The sequence below is a fragment of the Charadrius vociferus genome, unplaced genomic scaffold (genome assembly GCF_000708025.1).
Source record: "Charadrius vociferus isolate BGI_N301 unplaced genomic scaffold, ASM70802v2 scaffold1116, whole genome shotgun sequence".
In the NCBI taxonomy this organism is placed as follows: domain Eukaryota; kingdom Metazoa; phylum Chordata; class Aves; order Charadriiformes; family Charadriidae; genus Charadrius; species Charadrius vociferus.
In genome coordinates, this window is record NW_009648801.1 from 13,708 (window position 1) to 23,929 (window position 10,222).

The window sequence follows — 10,222 nt, forward strand, 5'->3', positions numbered from 1 at the left end:
TGTTACGCCCCTCCGTTCCCGGCCACGAGCAGCAAGGGGATGGCCAGGGCGGCCGTTCCTCGACGCCACAACCCCAGGGCTGCGCAGACGCCGGGGCCCCTGCCAGCGCCGGGCAGAGATGCCACAGACACAGCAGCGGGAAGCTCCTCTGCTGGCACCAGCTTCTGCTCTCCCTACGGGACTTCTGCCAGCACGGCTGTGCCACGCAGGGCTTTGCCAGCACCATATGGGGCACGGAAGAGGGATCCGGGGCTGAGCTGGGATAACCCACACAGGAGGGCTTCAGAGAAACACCAGGGACCGCAGCTCTGCTGCTCGGCCACACCGTCAGCATCCCTGAGCACAGAGGGCGGGAGATGCCCCCAGCTCCCCACACCAGCCACTTTCTCCTCCCTCAATGCCCTCGGGATGTCCCCAGCTCCTCTGCAAGGAGCTTCCACCCTTGATGTGGCACTGGGAGAGCAGCCATCAAGCCTCCGAGAGGAGCATCTCTCCCGCCCACCGCCGTCCTGCCCCGCAACGCCTCGTGGCCACCCGGCTCTTCCCTGGGATGGCAGCACCACGCTGGAAAGCCGCAAGCAGCCGTGCAGACCAGGCACTGCTAAACCCATTTCAGAGAGTCTGAGCTTCCCCAAGAAGGGAATTAGACTGGAAATTCAGGGCCCAAAGCCGCTTTACTTCTTTCTTCATGTTTAACGGTTATTTTTAGCATGCTACAATATTTATTAGCAGGCACATAAAATGGAACAAACCTCAACAAAGCAGTGAGATTAAGTGACATCCAGAACTTCAAAGGGGCCTTATTTCAGAGCGGGAGCTCCTACTGCTCCCACCCTGCTCGGAGCATCCTCCCTCGAGGGCAAACCCTGCGCAGAGCGTGTGCTGGACCCAGCACGTTTTGGATCTCCCCACAGGCACCAACACGGGTGGGGGAAATGGGGTCAGCGAGAAATGGGTAAAAATCCAGTCCGCAACCAACCCTGCTTCAAGGAGGAATTTTTCCCCCCCAAATGAGAAAATCCAGTACAAACACCCATATTTAGGAACAGAAATAAATGAAGATAACTGAGCTGATGCCATTGGGTGTAGAAGCAGAAATAATGGAGGCATTTGCATCACCCCCAAGCGAAGCTGCGGGAAGAGCTGAGCCAGACTGGAGTATAATGGAAGGCACCGGGAAAGCCGGCAGGCAGCCGGGCTGTGCCGGCAGCAGGCACAGGGGCAGTGTGCCTGCGGGGATGGTGAGCGGGAGCAGGCGGCTGTGGGAGGATGCGCTCGGGGAAAGCATCGCTCCCTGGAGTGGGCTCGGGACAGAGGCGCTGCCGGCAGCGCACCGCCCCCTCCCGGGGATTATTCGTCCCCGGAGAGCCCAGAGGCGTCAGCCTGGCAGCAGCGATGGGGAGCTGGGAGGGATGGATGCCCCAGCACCGGCCCAGAGAGCCCCCGGGCTCCCCCGGGGTCCGGTGCTCCGACCCCTCCATCGCAGCCCTGCTGTGCCCAGGAGGGACCGAGCCCCGCTGTCCCCACACCTCTGCACCATGGCAGCTCCTGAAACAGTTTCCTTCCCTTCTCCCCAGAGGGAAGCGGCGGGACGATGCTCGCCCACCTGCAGAGCCCCGTTTCTGGAAGGGAACACGACCATGACAGTACCCGAAATAGCAGGAGCGCGGGAGCAAGGGCGGCCCCCGACACCCTGAACCCATCCCGCTTAATTTACTAACTGGGCCAATCAAGAACGCGAAGGTGAGGAGCGAAATGAGTCCACCGCCGGCTAATTTAGTTCAGTAGCACAAGGACCATCCCGCCGCGATGCAGGGTGCCCCAGGTGAGGCACAGCCGTGCCCCAGGTACTGCGGCAGCGCGCTCCGCTCCCAACCACCCCCCGCACCACGGCCCAGGGGAAACCCCTCCTTACCTTCGCAAGGGTAGATTTTTAGTTTTGATCGTGGTTTAAATATGCAAGTTAAAGTCTTATTTACATCCCTGATTTCAATCTTGTTTTGCAAGTATACTTTTAATTATTTCGCTAAAGAAAGGCTTGTCTTAATGGCTGCAGCCAGTTAGAACATGTCGATTTGCAGGCAGAGAGCCTATGCTCTAAATTTAGTATTCTCAGCGCTTTATATACTTTATGTAAATATGCCTGATGTGCCATTGATTTATTCAGAGCTTTGATTTTTACACGTTATTACATTACAAAATGGCGAGCAACGCTTCTTGTTCACTAGACGGTTTTCATTTCGGATTTGCTCAAGATGACAATGGGCTTTCAAATAATGCATAGAAAGACAATTTAAATAAAAACCTTGCTAAGTATGCCGGGTGCACAAGGGGAAAAAGTAACAGGCAAAGCGCGATGTAAGATCTCACTACTTTAGGTCGAGCAGCAGCACCGTCTTCCATCAGCGCAGTGCTGCTGCCGGCGGGAACCTGCTGCTGCCAGGAACCCGTCGGGGCCACTGGGCTCGCGGATGCCACTCGCATCTCCTTTCCCAGGGGACTGGGGGGACCCTGCAGCCATCCCGCACTTTACACCCCAGCCAAATGCGTTTCCCAGCTTGGCACGACCTGACAACCGGCGTAAGGGCCAGGGGAAGGTGCCTCCGTGCCGGCCCCGGCGTGCCCAGGCTCCGTGGCTCGGCAGCGTCCTCTCCAAGACCTCACCGACAGGCACATACTGCTCCAGTGCTGCATTTTAAATTCAGACCTTGATTTAGGTTGTCAGCTTCAAATTCAGATTTTTAAGTCTAAATAAAATTCCCCATTTAAAGGAGGAAAAAGCCCCTATTTGTGACTTGGGCACAGAGCTGGCTAGGGCGGCGCTCAAGGTGTCACGGCCGTGCCAAAAGCCAGAGCACGCACCCGAGCAAACCAACAGCTCCAGAAACCTTTTCTGGGTTTCTGGGTTGGAGAGGCCTCAAATAACTCCCCCGTGCCCCCCCCTCTCCCCCCCTGCCTCCCAAACACATCCACTTCCAATTCACCAGGAGCCGCTGACCTAATTAGCAATGTCGGCACGCGGCCGGGGAGGGGGACGGGGAGCCCGGGGGCAGCGGCTCAGCCAGGGACCCGCCGGTCCAACCCCTCCTGGCTGCCCCCTGCCCGGGGGGACGAGCGATGCTGGGGCAAAGCTGGGCCACCCCGGGTCCAGCCAAGGCTGGGCAATCTCCATCCAGAGGCCAGACTGAGTTACCCCAACGGGTCAGACGGTAAATTAGGAGCAAGGAAACACAAAAGAGGAAACAAGATGCTGCAAAGTCCTCATCTGGAGCAGCTGCTGTCATCCCCAGCACAGAAAAGCCAAGGCACACAAAGGGCCTGCCACTTACCCGAACATCTTCCCAACGCCACTCCAGAGCTGACAGCTGGAGGTGTGTGAAGATGAAAAGGCATCCAAGAAATGTCAAGACCTGAGTTCTTTTCAAGTGCTCACTGCCATCACTGTAGTTAGTGCCGGTGAAACAGCAACATCATCACTGAACTTCAGTCAAGCCTTTAATAACCACCCGTCCTCACTGGAAAAGAATTAGTTCAAACCATTCTACCCAAGCCAAGAACTTGCAAACCGGTCAGGAGCATGAGCCAAGGGCAACGCTAATCACAACTGCAGAAATCATCATTACGGATCTTTATCATCGATCAGACACATCCGCCACTGCAGGTAACAAAGGCTGAGCGAAGGACCGGCCACAGGAGGACAGGAGGGAACCAAGGGCAGGCAGCGGCCAGCAAGGCCACCTTGTGGGGGTCACCCGGGAGCTGTGGTGGGCACAGCAAGGAGCTTTGAGAGCAGAAAGCCAGTAACGCCGCAGGGCAGCCCGCGGTGGGAGTGCTTCTAGCTGGCATCAGGAGATGCAGAGCAAGGAAGGGACCGTGCCTCCACGTGGCTCCAAACACCGGGGCTCGTCCCAGGGAGGGACGGGACAGAACCAGCGGCACAGAGCAGTGGGGAAGAGAGACAGAGGAGATGGGAGGGGAGAGGACTCTGTGAGCTGTGCCAGACTGATGCAGCAGGCTGAAATACCTGGAGGGAGTAAACACCAAGAGAAGGGAGGATTTATTTAGGGAACTACAAGGGAGAATAATTAGAAAGTAATGGGATAAAATAAGAAAGAAGTTAGGCTGATTAACAGAGGAAGAGCATCTAAGCTGTTGATTAGTCTCAAGGAAGAACAGCTGAAGCCCTTCCACGGCATAGAGCCAAAGTGAGGAAAACAAAAGCCCGGGGATCCTCAACCCCAACAGCTCTGGGGGAAGGAGACAGCTTTTCCCCATTCCCAGAATTTGCTCCTTGCGTGGTAGCTGGTGGACCCTGGAGCAGCCTCGGGGCAGACACTGTCCCCTCGGGCCACCTCCAGCCTCCACCATCACCCAGGTGTGTCACGGATGGAGAGGGATGCTGCGCGGTTTGTTTTGCTAGGCAGAGCGATGCTGTATCCGAGCCCCGAGATACCAGTGGTGGTTCCCAGCACAGCACAGCCGGGAAGGAGACCGGGGCTCGGAAATGAGTCTGGGGTCACCTAAACTCTCTTGTAATAAGGCAAATAAAACAACAAACCAAATCCGCTCCCACAGTGGAGAATGCCCATAGGTGGGTCACCAAGGGGAGCCAAGACACATTTCACTGCCTTTTGCAAGGACAAAGCTCCCCCGCAAGGCCACAGGACCCCACATCGCGGCAGCCATCCCTGTCAGATGGCTTCTGCACCTCTTCTGGGCACCCTGACGCTCTGCACCTTCCCCGGGGAGAGGGCAAACTCCCCTGCCCCGCACAAGTACCGACATCACCAGCCGGGGAAGGTCTGTCAGGGCCTGCACCCGCTGCGCTGCCCACCAGCTTCCACCACTCCGGCTCCATCAGCCCGCGGCCACAATGCTCCTCCACGATGCTGCGGACACCACTGCACTGATGGTTATCAAAGGTGAAATACTCCGCAGAGGGCATCCTATGGAGCAGAACCCCCGAGAGTCACCCTGCTCCGAGGACGTCAGCCTCCCCCTCCTCCCCCGAGAAGGGCTGTCTCCCCGCGTTACGTTGCCCGTCTCACACATCTGTTCATTGGGGCATCAGCCTCATCCTTCCACTGTTCCTGTAAAGCACCATCCACGTGCACGTGTGATGTTACATAAAATTTACAGAGAGCAAAACAGCAGGCAGCGCTTTCTCCAGCTGGCTGTGCGGGGGTTTCACCGTCAGCTGCCTAAAAAGCTCCCTCAATCCGGGGACACCCCGGATCAATGGCTTGATGTGCAACATTTGGGACCAAAATGCTCATCAGACGTGGCCCTGACCTGCGCAGGCATGGGACAGGGAGACCAGCTTCCCAGAAGAGTCATCTGAGGCCTCTCAGCCCAGAGGAAAAGAAGTTTAAGATTTCATTTTGCATATTCGTAGCAGCTGCGTATAGATTTGTAGAGCCGGTTTCAGGAAACCATGCTTTGTGCTGGAGCCTGTGGCTCCCCCGGGGTGGAAGGGACGCTGCCAGCCAGCCATGGCGGCTGAGCAAACCCACCCCAGCCACCGCCACTGGGATGAGGAGACAGAGACTTTTCTCCTCTCGGTGCTGCCTCTTTCATAAGCACTCACAGACCACAAAGTCTGAAAAAGCCGCTTCAGCATACGGCTCTTGCAGCACCACGACCGGGGAGAATAGGGGCCAGTGCCCTGCCAGGAACCCCCCCAACACCCAAACGCCTCCCGAGACGCTCGGGGCTCCAGCCCCATGGTAAGAGGGGACAACGTCACCAGCGCAGGAGTTTACAGCTGATTGCAGAATACACGGAGACAAAATATACCACAAGGGACGAGCACTCCAATAAGGTCTGGAGCCATGGGCAGGTAATGCCACCGAGCTTCACAAACGCTCAGGTTGGTACCTCCCAGGTGGGGATCCCTCTCGGTCCCGACCCGGCCATGGCGAGAAGGACACTCGGACACTGCCCCCGACCGGAGCAGCTCAGCCCCAGACCTGACGCATGCCCACCGAGCGGTTCCCAGGCGCGTCCCCTCCCCGTACCCGCTGTGTTCGGACACGCAGCCGAACGCAGCTTAAAGCGCGATCAAACCTGGAGAGAGTTACCTGCAGCCACGGAGCTTTTACATAATTGTTCCCTATTTGACTTTTACATAAGCCTTTGTAACCTGGTTTGTGCAAACTCCTTATCAGTTAGAGCTTCTTGACCTATACCTAAAATTATTTCTCCGGATGGGAATACCAAAATGAGGTTTCAATTACAAAAGTTTATACCCCCCCCCCAGCTTATTTGGCACAGTGGTATTTAATGCTTAAAATATTCCCACCAGGAGCAGGTGTAGGTGTGGACAAGCAGAAGGCACATCTGGGCAGGAGCCGGGCTCAGCCTCCGCAGCGTACCAGCTCAGCAAACCCCGGGGCTGCCGGGAGCAGGGAGCTCCCCCCACCCCGCCGCAGGTACAGTTGCGGCTGGGCGGCCGCCCCGCCCGCGCGCACACACAGGTACAGCCTTTCACCGCAAACAGCCGGCCTCAGCTTCGCTGTTTAGCGTGACTTACGCTCAGCTTGGTCTCGGCCCGATGCAGAAATCCAATTGCTGGTAGCTTTAATATGATTTGATAAATAGTTTGAACCAACGTAACTTCATTGTTGAGCTGCTGATTCAATCAAGGTCCCAAACCCATCGTGACCTTGATTTCACAGCTTGATCATAACCAGCATTAAATGAAATTACAGCAGTTTAGCTTCCTTGGTGATTGTTTAATCTTAATATTGTTTTCATTTTTCTTCATAAAAGACATGAAGTGAATGGAATTGGTTTATTCTCCTGGTTTTCAATACAGGTAAAAAAAAAAAAAAGTCTCAGTAACTACATAACTAAGATGAGACATCCGAGGCAGTGAGGTGTCCCAGCTTTCATTCCTCACGTATAACAAAAGCCCTGGACTGATTCATAAGGAGTAAAAAGCCTGGCTGTATTGCGACATTCAGCAGTAACAACCCACAACCACAGCATCTCTTGACCATGACAGACAAAGCTCTGGAGATGGAAAAGTCACTCCTGCAGCCTAATTGCACTTTGAGCTGCTTTTAAGCTACGTGGGACGTCTTTATTGCCAACCACAAGGTGTTTTAAATCCTCAAACATTTCAATCCTGCGACGCTCGTCCTCATCTATTAAGCTCCACAAAATAAGCACAAGAGACAGTGGCAGTACGATGTGGGACTTGCAGACAACTCTCTCCATGCAATGAGTGGCTGCTGAAGCTCAGCAGAAGCCTCCTGCAAGTGTCCGTGGGCATCGTGCCACTGCCTCACCGCGAGTAGACCCCCGAGCTCCCCTCACCAGCCACAAGATCATTAGCAATGTGCAGCGCCTGCTGAATTATCAGCATCTATTTCTGCTTTATAAAGGGGGAAATTCTGAACGGAAGAGTCATGGGTGGGATGTTTGGGCTGTTTTACTGGGCTCTGGGATCAATCTAGCAGAGCGTGGAGCCCGAGCCATGCTGGTACCCCGGCGCAGGTGAGGGCTGCCCTCTGCCACCCAGCAAACCAGACCCTGCACAGCCCCAAAGCTCCTCTCACCTCGCCAGAGTGAGATGTTACAGGAACCACATCCTGGAGGTCCCCAAAGGAGGACAGCACCGCCTCTCCCGCCATGCTCAAGACAAGCCCACCCATCTCACTCGCAGGCGATGACAAGATGTGGTCACCAACCAGCGGTGAAAAGGCAGAGAGGAGCAATTCTGCCTCCCGCAGCATTAAATACAAAGAGAGATGATGACAGAGCACCAGACTCCTGGCTGCCGACTGCTACAGTAGCTTAAGTGGATGAGTCTTCAAAAGAAGAGTAAGACGCGATCGCTTTATTGATGGAGATGACTGATGTAGCTACCAGGACGTTTCCATCAACAGCAGCTTCTCCAATTACGAGACAAGAAATCTGCAACGGCCCATTAGAAGAGCTCCATCCACTTGTTGTCTAATGGCTCTGTGGTCCCCAGGCACCAGCCTGATGAAGTCTGCAGCTTCCCGCAAGCATCACGAGGTGCCTTCAGCAGCTTCCTCCTCGGCCGCCGGGGGTTTTACAAGCCGGCCGCAGGGGTGGCTCTGGGCCAGCGAAACAAACCGAACTGCATGCAGCGTGGTTCTCAGTTTTAAGCAAGTTGAGAAAGATTTTGGGAGAGCAAAGCCCCACGGTGCGACACCAGCAGCCCTGCAGACACTCTGGCTTCATGAAGCCCCAGACCAGGCTCCCTCCTCGGGCCAGTACCAACACCGGCATAGCTCCAGGCTGGACCCCCCTTGGAGCAATGCCCCCACTCTCCGACACCCAGGCCAAGGTAAGAGCATCAAGGGTGGCCCAAAATACTCTCTTTTTCTGTTGAAAGGAGATATCAGCATCGCAGCCAGTGGAGAACAGAGGGAAAATTGCCCTCTTGCCTGAATTCAGCAATTTAACTTTGTGTTTTGATCTAGGGGGAAAAAAAAAAAAAAAAGGCAGCAAGCAGTCGAGCAGTCTCATAGCTCTTTAAGCTCAAAAGCCATCATAAGGCTTTTTCGGAGATAAGCGCTTCCTAAATACTTACTGCTGAAAGATTAGGAGCATGAAAGCCTGATCCTGTTTCCCTGCCCAAAGCAGCCGTGCTAACAGGACTGCCCCATCCCCACCACATCACAGCGGGATTGAACCATCACCGCTCCTCTCCCGGCTCCATCGAGCTGATCACTGGGACGGATTTTCTCCTCCTCCGACCGCGGGTGTGGGATGGGGATCCCTGCACGGCAGCAGCCCGGGGGGGTTGGCAGGGGAGCGCTGGCTCTGGCGGCGATCCCGCTCTGTTGTCCCTATCAGCAGCTTTCCCAGGTGGGGGGATATCAAAGCAGGTTTGATCCCCGAGTCTCCCTGCGCCGAGCCTGGGTGCCTAACAGGGCGTTTCTTGCTCAGCAGGAAAAAAAAACGGAGACGCTGCTGCTCAGAAGTGGTTGAAGCTGCTCAGCTTTCAAGAAGGCGCCAGCCCCCGCCTCAGCGGGCAGGACACCCCCGCGTGCCCCCGGCACCGGCCAGCCACGCTCTGGCCAGCCGTGTCCCCATCGGGGGCTGCGAACCGGCAGGCACTCAGCGCAGCGCACTGCCGCCCAGCCGGGGTAGATGACTGCAGGTGCAATTTTCTCCTTCCGTGCTTATTCTGATTCATGCCACCGAGAGAGTGACTGATCTCCCAAGTTTTAGTGCAATTAAGAATGTCACTTCCCCAGCACAACCTCCACAGTAACTATCTGCTGATGACTTCAACTGCCGCCCTGTACCCAGCCCCGGCAAGCGAAGTGCCACCTACATTCAGATCCCCTCCAGCAGACACGGATCATTTTGACACGATACCAGCCCGTAGTATCTAAAGTAACAGATCCCGGTCCCAACACAACGCACGCTCTCACGCCTCAGAGGAAGGAGTAGCTAATTTCTGCCTTCAGGCTTCATCTTCCCCTTTTCAAGGTACTACTCGCGCTGCAGTCACTCAATGGCCTTAACTCCAGTAGTAGGACTTTCCGCCAGGGCTGGTTTGCAGAGAAGTGCATCAATCTCTCGTTAAAATTTGCCATGTTCATCCATGCTCCGGGCAAAGCTCGAGCCAAAGGTCACAGACGGCAGAAGACATGAACTGCTGCTGCAAACGCAGCAGTAACCGGGGTGCCACAGCCCCTCGGCACGTCCTGCTCACAGCCCCGGTGCTGCCGGCACCAGCCGGGGATGTGCCCTGGGTGCTCTTCAGCGAGATCCCGACCCCCAAACAGTGCCCACGCCACAGTACAACCCACCCAGGCCAGTGCCAGGAGGGACCCCAGCCCCACGCAGCCGGGACCCGATGAGCACACGGTGCGTGGTTGGCGAGCGAGCCCACACCGCGATCACACCACAGTGATTCACCGCAGCCGCCCCCGGCCCGCGCCGCCGCCCCAGCGAGCTGGGGGAAGGGGCGCCCCGGCAGCAGGCACCGAAAATATTTAAGCAAAACACCATCCAGAGGAAGATGGATCTGGCACAACAGAAATTAATGATCTTTTTGGGTTCATTCATTAAGGCAAAAAAAAAAAAGGCACCAGGAGCAGTGGATTGAGCAGGGTTAGTCACCACCGCGCCGCCCGGCACAACATCTGCCGCAGCCTCCCCCTCTGCACCGTCCTCCCCCAAGGTGGCCACGAGACCATCACAGGCTGGCGCCCCCCCCCCCCCCCCCCCCCCC

The 10,222-nt window shown here is 56.1% G+C and overlaps 1 protein-coding gene across 1 annotated transcript in view; it reads right to left on the reverse strand.

Annotated features, from left to right (window-relative positions):
- BAIAP2 (BAI1-associated protein 2) overlaps nt 1-10,222 on the reverse strand; it is a 37,094-nt gene that overhangs the window by 7,726 nt on the left and 19,146 nt on the right. The window lies entirely within an intron of this gene.